Genomic DNA, 12,843 nt, shown 5'->3' on the forward strand with positions numbered 1-12,843 from the left:
TAGAGGTGTCAAGGGTTAAGGGGAGAAGGCAGGAGAATGGGATTGAGAGGAAAGATAGATCGATAATGATAGAATGGCAGAGTAGACTCAATGGGCCAAACGGCCTACCTCTGCTCTTATGATTTATGAACTTACGAAACCGGAGCACCCAGAGGAAATCCACTCAGTTACAGGGAGAACATACAAACTCCACACAAACAGCATTCAAGTTTAGGATCATACACAGTTCCCTGGCACTTTGAGGCAACAGCTCTACCAGCTGCACCACTATGCCACTCCTTTTTTAAGAAAACCATGGTTATGGGAATGGGAATTGTGTGGCCAGTTCTACAAACGTGTTGTGCACAAATTGGCTGTCACATTCCTTACATTAATAAAGTGACCACATTTAAAAGGATTTTATAGACAATTACTCCCTTGGTCTGAAATGATGAAAAGCATTTCTAAAATGCTAGTGAGCTAGAATTTCTTGAAATCTTTACAAGATGTTGTTAAAGTCCTTCATTGCCGATTTTGCTGGATCTCAGTCCAACCTGCAATATTTTGTAGCATCGCCAATGAGCACTTACTGGCCATGCACAATAAAATTAATGCAATGTTATATCAGCATTTAGATTTTTAGAAATTATACTGTGTATAGATTTTTTTTAAATATTTTTACTTTCAGTGCAACTAAATATAATATGCCAGTGCCTTTTTATTGAAAGACTGGCATATACTCCATTCATCCTTTCTTTTAAAAATCATATATTTAAAAAACAATTGCTTGAGTTGGTCTGTCTAAAATGCTAATTCTGAAGGCTGAGGATGGGTTGAGGATTTGAATGGATGTGCAGGTAAGTGTGTCACTGATATCAGTGCCTGCAGAGTGCATTGGATAGTTGCAGATGAACTTCAACTGAAGGTCTTCAGCTCTTCACCCAATGAAGTGACTAGAGAAGAGCACATAACCAGGACTTTATTCAAGCAGAACAATTTGGAACTTGTGAAGAAACTGCAAATAAAAAAACATTTCATTTTTTAAGGAAGAACTTGCTACGAATGTTTCCATTGAAAAGGGTATGATTTTTACTGGGAGGAAATTTGGCGACCAACGAAAATGGGTTTACAGTAATTTGCTTGAGAGCTAGTGGGAGAGGAAGACAATTTGTTTTACACATCCATTTATTTTGATTTTAATGCTCCACCAGAAAGATTAGTGGAAATCACTTCAATTGTAACTTTTTATAGGATTGGGTTATATATTTGAAAGGAAATTTTGCAGAATGATTGCAGAACAGATTGTGGAAATGTCAACAATTCTTGTTGGATTTCTAATATTGGTTGAGCAGTAATCCATTCCAATTAAAATTGGGAATACTAAAGTCATTATCTTCAGTCTTTGCGTAAGCACTGACTCCATTTCTCTTTATGACAAATGTCTGAAGCTGAAACATGCTTTTGCCAACACCATCATATCTGATACAAGATGCATTTCTGACAACTTACATATGATACCACTTCTTTCCACCTCTAAAACATAACTTGCTCTTTTTCCATGAGTCATCAGCTACTGAAACCTTATCCCTGACTTTATCCGCTGCAATTTTTTGCAATTCAAAACTCTCAGACTGTCCTAATTTTTACTAAGTTCCATTCACCCATTATTCTTGTATTCTCTAATACAATTCTCTATTCTCTAACGCTTCCACTTAAGCGTTGAGCATATTTTGGTTTTGCAGTTCGTATCCTTGTTCGAAACCCCTCCATGGTGATGTCTCTCCCATTCTAATTATCTTGCCCTTTATTATACACTGACCTCTACATCCCAACCCTTCCAATGATGGGAAATATGTACCTGTCACATTTCCCCTCAATCTTCGTTTGCATTAGCAAACATATTTGAATTAGCCATTTATCTGGATATTAAAGCAGATGACCAAATAATTCAGTTTTAAGGAGGAAGGTGAGGTAGATACCATTGAAATGTAGGTAGGGCCTTGTAACTTATCCAGACAATAAATGATAGAATTGGATATTTTCAAGAAGCCAGAATTGCAGAAACAGAATTATCTCTCTCTTTACATCCATCACTATCCCTTCCTCCCTGGTATGTCTTTCTATATAATTCTTGCTCTCTTTTATATAACCAGCATCTTTCATTTCTGTCTCCATACACATTCCTTACCAGTTTGACGAAGGGTCCTGACCCGAAACATTGCTAATCAATTCCTTCCAGAGATGCTGCCTGACCCACTGAGTTACTCCAGCACTTTGTGTTTTGCTCAAGTTCTTTGTGTCTCCTTGCCTTTCCTTCTAGGGTTATATTTGCAAATGTACTAAGGTACGAAAAGCATGCCAACTTGGTAATGTAAGAAACTGTTATACTCTGGATATCAAGACATATAAATATCCCATTTGCACATTTTTACCCATAATTTGCCATCGCTGCTGGCAAATTCATTTCACTGCACCTTCGGGTGCATGTGACGAATAAAATTGACTTTGGCATAACTAAGACAAATTCTGATTATAGCGCAACTTGTTTTTCTATTATGCTGTTTACTTACAGGAAAACGTGGTCTGGAGATATATGCCTTCAAGTAAAAAAGTCTTCGTCGAAACTCCAGCACAGTTTCTTGCTTATTATAACCCCACTTTGAAGAGTTAATATAGCCGAGAGAAGAGAGAATTCCCTGAATTCCAACCATATCACATTCATATGAAGAAAGCCATGAACAAATGCTTCCAGGATTTCCGAACATTTGATGACTACTTATCAACTTTGAAAATTATCACTCCTAAATAGGTAGCAGTGTTGAATCGTAATTCCCCCCCCTCCCCATCTTAGGTATAATGGCATCAGAAAGATGAAATAGCAGCAACTCGTGCTTAGAAAATTCAAGGATTTGATCATCTAACAACATAATGACATTTGTTCAGTTTAAAGTGAGCTGTACAGAGTGAAATCAATCCAAGGTTTCCATTATGGGAGGATGGTGCTAACATCGATCAATAAACATTGGAAACCACATGAATGGAGTATAATAATTTGGATACAATGAGTCCAAGTACAAAAACAGGAAATCAAAAGTTTTGCATCAGCGATTATACAGATTTAGTAATGAAGAACTGAAATGAGTCTCCAGGAAACTGATCTTGTGGAGCATGCTTGGTACTTACATTACAAACTAGAACAATTCTTCCTCCTTGTCTGAGATAACAATGTTAATGCAGAGGTATTTTTGCAATATCAACAACTACTTGTAATCCAATGGTCCCCTGCTTGTGTTTTTAATGTCAGTGATCTATCTATAAATGGATGGAATAATCCAAATTGAAACACGGAAGGGCTCATCTTCAGGGTGTCTGGATACAGCTATTGGTTTTGGCTCGATAGTATCATTCTTAATGGAAAGTCAGCAGGCTCTGGATTTAACCTCCACTGCAGGTACTTGAACGTGATTCAGCGCAATGTTGAGATACTGCTGAAATGTTGGGCAATGTGGTCGAGATAATAAACTAGAGCCATATTTATTCTTTCAGGAGATATAAGTTTATGAAACTAGCCTTTGCCAATATTCATCCCATTATCATAAATTAAATGAATCGTGACCATTTATCTCATCGCTGTTTGATTTTACTTTGCATAACTTGCCTAGCCTGTTTACATCATCAAAATGACTATACTTCAAAAGCTCTTCAGTATTTTAGATTCCTAGATATCCTGTGTGTGAAGGGTTTACTGGGCCAGAAGTTGCTCTGACTGTCAGAACATGAGATATAAATATTCAAAGATAGTGTAAAGATTTTATTTTGTTATTTGTGTTTTGCAATACAAAATCTAGGAACTCTTTAAATTATTGAAAATATAATAAAACAAATAACTTAATAAAAATCATCTTCTCTGAGCCTGTAATAAAAATCATTTCTCTGAGCCTATTTTCCATACAGTCCTACACACTAAAAGAAATCTGTGGGGTTGTGGATCCTGCACCAGTGCTAAAATAGGCTGCTGGACCATAGGGGGTAGGAGGAGGCATCCAGTAACAAAGAGCACTGCAGTGCATGCACTACCTTTTCTTGCCAAGTAAGTTTGATAATCCTAGCGTTTAATATGTCCAATGGCCCCTCAAGCCTGTTACCATACTCAACATGATGATTATTCTCATTACTGCCCTCAACATAATTTTTCTGCCTGATTCCCATAACCTTCGATTTCCTGGCAGGTCAGGAATCTATCTCAAATATATTTAATGACTTAGTACCTCTGTTCTCTGCTGTATAGAATTCCAAAGATTCACAAGCTACTGAGAGAAGATATTCCTCTTCATCTAAATCTTAACAGGTCACCCTGTATCCTGAGGCAATTCCCCATAGAAGAAGATTCCCCACCCTTGGGCGTATTCTCAGAGAATCTATTCTGAATCTATTCCCCTTCAGAGTCTCATTCCTTCCAGAAATATATTTTCATCTGGCATTATGTCTCCTTTCCGATAATATTGAACCTACATTGGTATCCGAGACTTAGGTTTCACATGACTCTTGCAGCATGTTGGCAATGTGGTTAGTGAATGTCTCCAATTTTCCACCTGATTCTACATGGAGAAGACTTGCTTGTCACAGCCTGCACAGAGATCCTTGATTAGCAATCATAGATCTTTCAAGGATTGAACCCCTGTGATGTTGCTCATGAGGACTTTCAAACAAAGGGTGTCACTTTTACCAATTCCCCTTCCCTGAATGCATTCTAGATATTGCTGCCTGCAGGCATGGGTTGCTTCAGTTGTGAGAAGTTACAAATGTAATTAAATATTGTGCAATCTTTAGCAAACAGCATCCCTGCCCTCCAACTCTACGCCTCCTTTTTCCTTTCTTCTCCCCGCCCCCCATCAATCTGAAGAAGGGTTTTGGCCCGAAACGTTGCCTCTTTCCTTCGCTCCATAGATGCTGCTGCACCCGCTGAGTTTCTCCAGCATTTTTGTGTACCTTCGATTTTCCAGTATCTGCCGTTCCTTCTTAAACACTGCAAAATCTCCTCAAGGTATGCCTACTTTGAAGAAGTTCTCCTCCTCTCTCTGGAGAAAGTTTCACAACCTCCTCTCTAACTGCCCCCCCCTGTGATCCCCCCTGCCCTCCAACTCTACGCCTCCTTTTTCCTTACTTCTCCACGCCCCCCCACCCCCTGTAAAGAAATGTTATCAACACAATGTGACTTTACTTCTTTTATTCATACTGTGGCATTACAGAGAGCACTAGCTGTACGTGGTCTGTCACGGAAACTAGAGAGCGATATGTGGGTGGGGAGGTTGTAATGATATGGGGAGTGGTTAGTAGTGATGAGGTAACTATATTAAGGGTCACATGCATATATCATCTACATCCTTCCCCTTGGAAATGAAAGACAAACAAAGTAGTGACAGGACGACCACGTCTCATGCGCTAGAAATGGTTAAGCAAAATCGCCATAGCGGACAGGCGGCTTGACAACACGTCCCGACCGGGTTCGCATCTCGCCATCTCCCCTCCCTGCAGGAACAAGTGGAGGCAGTACGGCAACAGGTGCAGACGGCCGAACTGGAACAGGGGAGCCGGGAGGGGACGGAGAAGACAAGGGCAGAAGGGCATGAGGGGATGCGGGGCTCGCAGTGGACTGCGCGCGGGCAGGCGAGGGAGGGTGAACCGGAGGAGGATCGGACGGATAGAGCTGGGAGGGTAGAGACCGTGGCATGCGAGGAGCGATGGGCCGAGCATCGCCTGGAGGCTGAAATTGCAGCGGGGGAGCAAAAGGATCTGCGGGTGGTGGTCGCGGCTCGCAGATGTTGGCGGAACCAGCGGTAGATGGTTCCTGCATGGTCGAAGAGATAGGACCGAGGCGACCCAGCAGAGGCGACTACGGTAGTGAGCCGGGAGTGACCGGTGGGGGTCTGCATGCGGACAACCTGACCGGGGAAAGGGGGCGGCAGGACTTGTCATGGGAACGTTTCTGGACATCGCGCTTAAAGGCAATGCGCTCCTGAACAGCAGCGGGCTTGAGGACAGAGGGGATGAGTGAGCGCTGGGCCACCGGGATCGGAGGTCTGGTAGTGCGAGACATGGGCCGCTGAGCAGGGGAACCCATGGCAGGGTCACGGGATATGTTGCGAAGGTTGAGGAGGGCTAGAAAGAAGTCAGAGTTGGACAAACGACATTGTTCCAGTAAGTTCTTTGCACTGCGAACGGCACGCTCGGCCAGACCGTTGCTTTGCGGGTACTCCGGGCTGCTGGTGAAGTGGCGGAAGTTCCAGCTGGTTGCGAAAGCCCTAAACTCGGAGCTCGTGAATTGGCTGCCGTTGTCCGACTGCAGGCTGGCCGGGGTGCCAAAGGTAGAGAAATGGCGGCGCAGCTTATCGACAACGGCCGAAGAGGTGAGGGAATGCAGCTGGTCTACCTCGAACCAGTTGGAGTAGGAGTCGACAAGTACCAGGAAGTGTTTGCCTCGCCACTCGAAAATGTCAGTGGCAACCGCCATCCAGGGCAGTTCGGGTGCAGGCTGCTGCAGAAGCGGCTGTCGTTGCTGGTGGGGGGCGAGGCTGTTGCAGGTGGAACACGAGGAGACCCTCTCCCGGATGTATTGAGCCATACCAGGCCAGTAGAACTGGCTCTGGGCATGAGACAAGGTGGCTTCGGCCCCAGGATGACCCTTATGAGCGGCCTGAAAATAGTGGTCGTGCAGAGCAGCAGGCACTACCACCTTGTGTCCTTTCACGACCACGCCGTCATGGAGTACGAGCTCATCACGGACCAGGAAGTAGGGCACGGCGCCAGCCGGCAGAGCGGAACGATGGTTGGGCCAGCCCTGCTGGATGATGGCAGCAAGCTGTTGCAGGGCAGGATCATCGGCAGTGTGCTCGACCAGGGACTTCATCTGCTGTTCTGACACCATGTAAAGATTTGTTATCAACACACTGACTTTACTTCTTTTATTCATACTGTGGCATTACAGAGAGCACTAGCTGTACGTGGTCTGTCATGGAAACTAGAGAGCGATATGTGGGTGGGGAGGTTGTAATTATACTTGTGATATGGGGAGTGGTTAGTAGTGATGAGGTAACTATATTAAGGGTCACATGCATATATGATCTACACCCCCCATCAGTCTGAAGAAAGGTTTTGGCCCGAAACGTTGCCTATTTCCTTCGCTCCATAGATGCTTCTGCACCCGCTGAGTTTCTCCAGCATTTTTGTGTAACATCACTTGTAATCTTGTCATGGAATAAAGGTCAGTGTTAAACCAGCTGAATTGGCTGGTGCCAGGACATGCCCTTAGGAACTGGTACAACATCTGTAAATATCTTCCTATGTGCCGTTTGACTCCAAACATTGGAGTTTTATTCCTTTGATTCTATTGACCACAATTTTATCAGGATTCCTTGATGCAACACTCAAGTCAAATATTGCTATTATGCCAAATGCAAACACTCCCAATTCACCTTTAGAATTCAGCTCTTTGGCTCACATTTGCACCAAAGCTGTGATCAGGCCTGGAGTTGTGCAGTCCTGGTGAAACCTGAATTGGGCATTGTGAATAGGTTATTGGCAAGTGAATAACACTTGATAGTAATGTTGAAGATATCTTTCCTCACTTGGCTAATGATTGAGCATAGTTTAAATAGGTGATAATTAGCCAGATTGAAATTGACTTGCTTCTTCTCAAAAGGACACATTGTTATTAGTCAACAATATTGTGTTAGGTCAACATTGTTGGGAAGGTGCCAGCGTTGTAACTATGCTAAAGCACTACTTGTTCAAGAGCACGTCTTCATTGTTGCATCTGAAATATTGTCTAGTTCTGTAGCCTTTTCTGTGAATCTAAGTGGCCAAAAACTGGCTTCTACAATAGTGGGGAATCTCAGTGGGAAGCTGAGATGATTCATCTATTTGGCACAACTGACTGATCATAGTTGTTAATGCATGTCATCCACTCCATTTAGATTGATCTTTACCACTTATCAGCACGTACACCACAAACTTTAAGGATGGGAATATTCTTTGGAGCTGCCACCTCCTGTTAGCTGTTTGATTGTTCACCACAATTCATAACTGACTGTGGTAGAATGGCAGATCTTCAATCTGCCCCTTTGGTTGTTTGACTCTATTTATTATACTAAACTAAGTGGGACTCGTTGGGTCCCATGTTCAAATGGGAGGGCTGGTCCCCCAACACAATATTCCACCTCTCCACCAATTCCAATATTGGTGGCCAGTGGGAGGAGGGGCTGAAGGGACTGGTTTCCAGAGGGCTAATATGAACATTGTGGGCCGAATAGATTCTTGGGCTGGCAGCTCAGTCACTCAAGCCTGGCGTGCTGGCAGCTCACTCGCTCACAGCTGGTGGGCTGGCAGTTGACACGGCTAATCCTTGAAATTCCATTTCAAGCAGGGTGTAAGGCCACCAAATTCAAGTGCAGTTTTCTTCCACTTCAAGCAAGGTGCAAGGCCACCAAATTCAAGTGCAGTTTCCTACCACTTCAAGCAGGGTGCAAGGCCACCAAATTCAAGTGCAGTTTCATACATTTCAAGCAGGGTGCAAGGCCACCAAATTCAAGTGCAGTTTCATGCCATTTCAAGGAGGGTGCAAGGCTACCAAATTGAAATGCAGTTTCATACCATTTCAAATCAGGGTGCACGGCCACCAAATTCAAATGCAGTTTCACACCATTTCAAGCAGGATGCAAGGCCACCAAATTCAAGTGCAGTTTCATACAATTTCAAGCAGGGTGCAAGGCCACCAAATTTCAGTTGGTTCACAGTTCAGACAGAGAGTCGTGACCTCTCTCTCCCCCACCTTACAGAAACTGAGCCACGCCCATACTTCCGGGTTTATTGTCCCTCTCCCTCCCACCAGAAGGGGCGTGGCCTTCAAGGCGTGATTGACAGGAGAGAGAATCTCAACATTTTTTAAACACTAATAACTCATTTTTGGGAGGAGCTGATTACAATGAGGAGCTCATTGTAGACTTCAGAAGGTCTTGGGGCGGCACGCACACCCACATCCATATTAACGGGACGGAGGTGGAACGTGTCTCCAGCTTCAGGTTTTTGGGGGTCAACATCTCCGATGACCTCTCTTGGACCCACAATACCTCAACACTGGTCAAGAAGGCTCACCAGCATCTCTTCTTCCTGAGGAGACTAAGAAGGTCCATCTGTCTCAGATTCTGGTGAACTTCTACGGCTGCACCAATGAGAGCATCCTTACCAACTGTATCACAGTATGGTATGGCAACTGCTCTGTCTCCGACCGGAAAGCACTGCAGAGGGTGGTGAAAACTGCCCAACGCATCACCGTTCCTCACTCCCCTCCATTGAGTCTGTCCAAAGCAAGCAATGTCTGCGAAGGGCGCACAGCATCGTCAAGGACTGCTCTCACCCCAGCCACAGTCTGTTTACCCTCCTCCCATCCGGGAGGCGTAACAGGTCTCTCCGTTGCCGGACCAGCAGGTCCAGGAACAGCTTCTTCCCTGCGACTGATACATTACTTAACTCTGCACCCCGGTGATTGCCAGTCACACCCCCCTACCCCCCCCCCCCCCCCCCAAGCACTCCTTCCCCCAGATAAATTGCACTACTACAACTGTATGTACGTATATATATATATTTATTGCTCATATTCTATGTTCGCTCTTCTGGGGAGATGCTAACTGCATTTCGTTGTCTCTGTACTGTACACTGCGCAATGACAAAGTTTGAATCTGAATCTGAATTTTTCATCGATGAGAAAAATCCTCTGCACCTGATGAGCGGAGGGGGACTCTCAGTAAGATGGCCAAAAATCACTGCCATAAGTGGTAGCATTTTTTCTAAAATCAATATACAGTGCAAACAGGAAGTGGTCGTTTACTTTTAATTATAAGCTTTTTGAAACCAACCACCACCACCACATTTGCTTAGCTTTATCAAACAAACCAACCACCAGCACATTTGCTTTGCTTTTTCAAACCAACCAACCACCACATTTGCTTTGCTTTTTCAAACTAACCAACCACCACATTTGCTTTGTTTTTTCAAACCAATCAACCACTACTGCATTTGCTTTGCTTTTACAAACCAACCACCAGCACATTTGCTTTGCTTTTTCAAACCAACCAACCAACCACCACCACATTTGCTTTGCTTTTTCAAACCAACCATCCACCACCGCATTTGCTTTGCTTTTTCAAACCACATTAAGGGCACTGACAGGTCAGTAAAACCACTCACAGTTTAGTAGACATGTGTTCAATGTTATTCACAGCTCGGACTGAGAAGCGTGACCTCTCGCTCCCCCATCTTGCAGAGACTGAGGCAGTCCACACTTCCGGGTTTTATAGTCCCTCCCCATCCCACCAGAAGGGGCGTGGCCTTTATGGCGTTATTGACAGGAGAGGGAATCTCAACATTTTTTTAACATTAATAAGTCTTTTATTTTTCATCGATGGGAAAAATCCTTTAGTCATGCCCAGCTGAGTGGGACTCTGAGTAAGATGGCCAAAAATCACAGCCGTAAGTGGTAGCGTTCTTTCTAAAATCAATATGCAGTGCAAACAGGAAGTGGTCAAGCTTTTAGTTTTAATTATATAGATGCTGTAAAAAAAGCATGCAGTCCTCTGTTGAAGCTCGGCGAGGTTGCCAATTTTAGGTATTTGTCCTAGAATATTCTTCTGCACTCCTCTTGAACAGGTGTTGAACCCCAACTTGATAGTAATGGTAGAGGGAAGATCTGGGATGTAAGGTTACAGATTTTGGCGGTTTACATTTCTGCTGCTGCAGATTGTCCACAGTGCTACAAGGATGCTCATTTCAGCACTTCCAGATCTGCACTGATTCTGTACCACTTACCAGGAATGTTATGCCACAAATAAGATGAAGGATGTCTTTGGTGTGAAGAAGGGAGTCTCTCTTCACAAGGATAGTATGGGGATTACATCAGCTGATGTTATCATGAAGCAAGCCATCCGCTACGTTTAGATTGTTGTGATCAAAGTAACTTTACCACGCATGTTGGTTTACTCATCGGACCAGCATGTGGTGGTATTACCAAGCAGCATTTGATGATGAACGTTGAAGTCCCCCAGTCAAAATATATTCTGTACCCTTTCTTCCAAGTGTTGTTAATCATTTCACATACAAGGAATTTGCCTTGGTGCTCCGCCCACAAATGACAACGACATACAGTGACAGTTAGGAATGACACATAAAACATTAAACATTAATAATAAAACATTATTGATTAAACATGTGAATTAAGTAAAAGAGCAAAAGGAGGCTACAGATTTTTGGTTATTGAGTAGAGCTACTACTCGTGGAAAAAATGTCTGGCTGTGGCAGTTTTGACAGTCCCGAGTCGCCTTCCAGAGGAAAGTGATTCAAAGAGTTTGTGGCCAGGGTGAGAAGGGTCAGAGATGATCTTACCCGCTTGCTTCCTGGCCTCTGCAGTGTACAGTTCATCAATCGAGGGAAGGTTGCAGCCAATAACCTTCTCAGCTGATCGGACGATTCGCTACAGCCTCCGGATGTCGGGCTTGGTGGCTGAGCCAAACCAGACCATGATGGAGAAGGTGAGGACAGATTCTAAGATGGCCGTATAGAATTGGACCATCCTTGCCTGTGGCTGATTGTGCTTCCTCAGCTGCCGCAGGAAGTACATCCTCTTTTGTGCCTTTTTGACTGGTCGATGGTAGCCTCCCATTTAAGGTCTTTGGAGATGATGGTTCCCAGGAACTTAAAAGACTCCACAGATATGACTGTCATGTTGTTGATGGTGAGTGGGGTGAGGGGAGGGGGGACCTTAGATTAGATTAAATTAAACTTTATTAATCCCCTTATTCAGGGGAAATTCTGATGTCCTTGCAGCACACTAATAAAAATACAACATAGCATTCAAAAAGAAGTTCAACACAAAAACATCCCCCCACAGTGATTCCCACTGTGGGGGAAGGCACAAAGTCCAGTCCCCATCCTCTTGTCCACCCAAAGTCGGGCCTATTGAGGCCTCCACAGTCGCCGCCACGGCGCCCGATGTTCTCGCCGGGTGATGGTGCTCCGGCGTCGGGAGAACCCCCAGCGGCTTGGGGTGCCAGGAACGACCGCCTTCCCACCGGAGACCGCGGCTTCCAAGCCAACAGACCGCGCCGGACGGAGCTCCGCACACTGGCGATCTCAGCAAGAGATCCCAGGCTCCGGGATGTAACGTTCAGCGTCGCAGCTGGCCGCTCCACAGAACCGCGGCTCCACAATGTTCTTATCGGCAGTCCCAGCATACTGGAGTTCCAGCACGGCGACCCAGGAAAGGCATCGCCCGCTCCGCAATAGCGCTCCAGCGCTGCGCCGCCGCCAAAGCCGATGTGTTCTGCGCCACCGCCAAAGCTGATGTTCTGGCCAGGTCCCCTCAGGGAAACGTCGCTCCAGGACCCGCTGGTAGGCCGCAAGGACAGGTCGAAGTCGCTGCTCGGAGGAAGGCAACCCCTCCGACCAGGTAGGGACTCGAAAAGCAGTTTCCCCCTTCCCCCCCACCACCCCCCACACATAAAAAGATTAGGCCCCCTGACTACACACTCAACGTACTAAAAATAATAAAAAAGAAGGGGAAAAAAAACGGACAGCTGCAGGACAGGCAGCCGTTCAGGACAGCGCCTCCTCCGGAAGCTCTCCTAAAGTCTACTATCAATTCCACTGTCTTAAGAGCATTGAGCTCCAGGTTGTTGTGATGGCACCATGCCGCCAGCTGTATCACTTCCTGTCTAGTGGTCAATGCTGATCATTCAAGGACTACTCTTTCCCACCAGTGAATCTGTGCCATGATTATTGTCCATGATTCCCTTCACTTTAAATTCTGATGCTGAA

Source organism: Amblyraja radiata, chromosome 18 (assembly GCF_010909765.2).
Source record: "Amblyraja radiata isolate CabotCenter1 chromosome 18, sAmbRad1.1.pri, whole genome shotgun sequence".
Taxonomy (NCBI): domain Eukaryota; kingdom Metazoa; phylum Chordata; class Chondrichthyes; order Rajiformes; family Rajidae; genus Amblyraja; species Amblyraja radiata.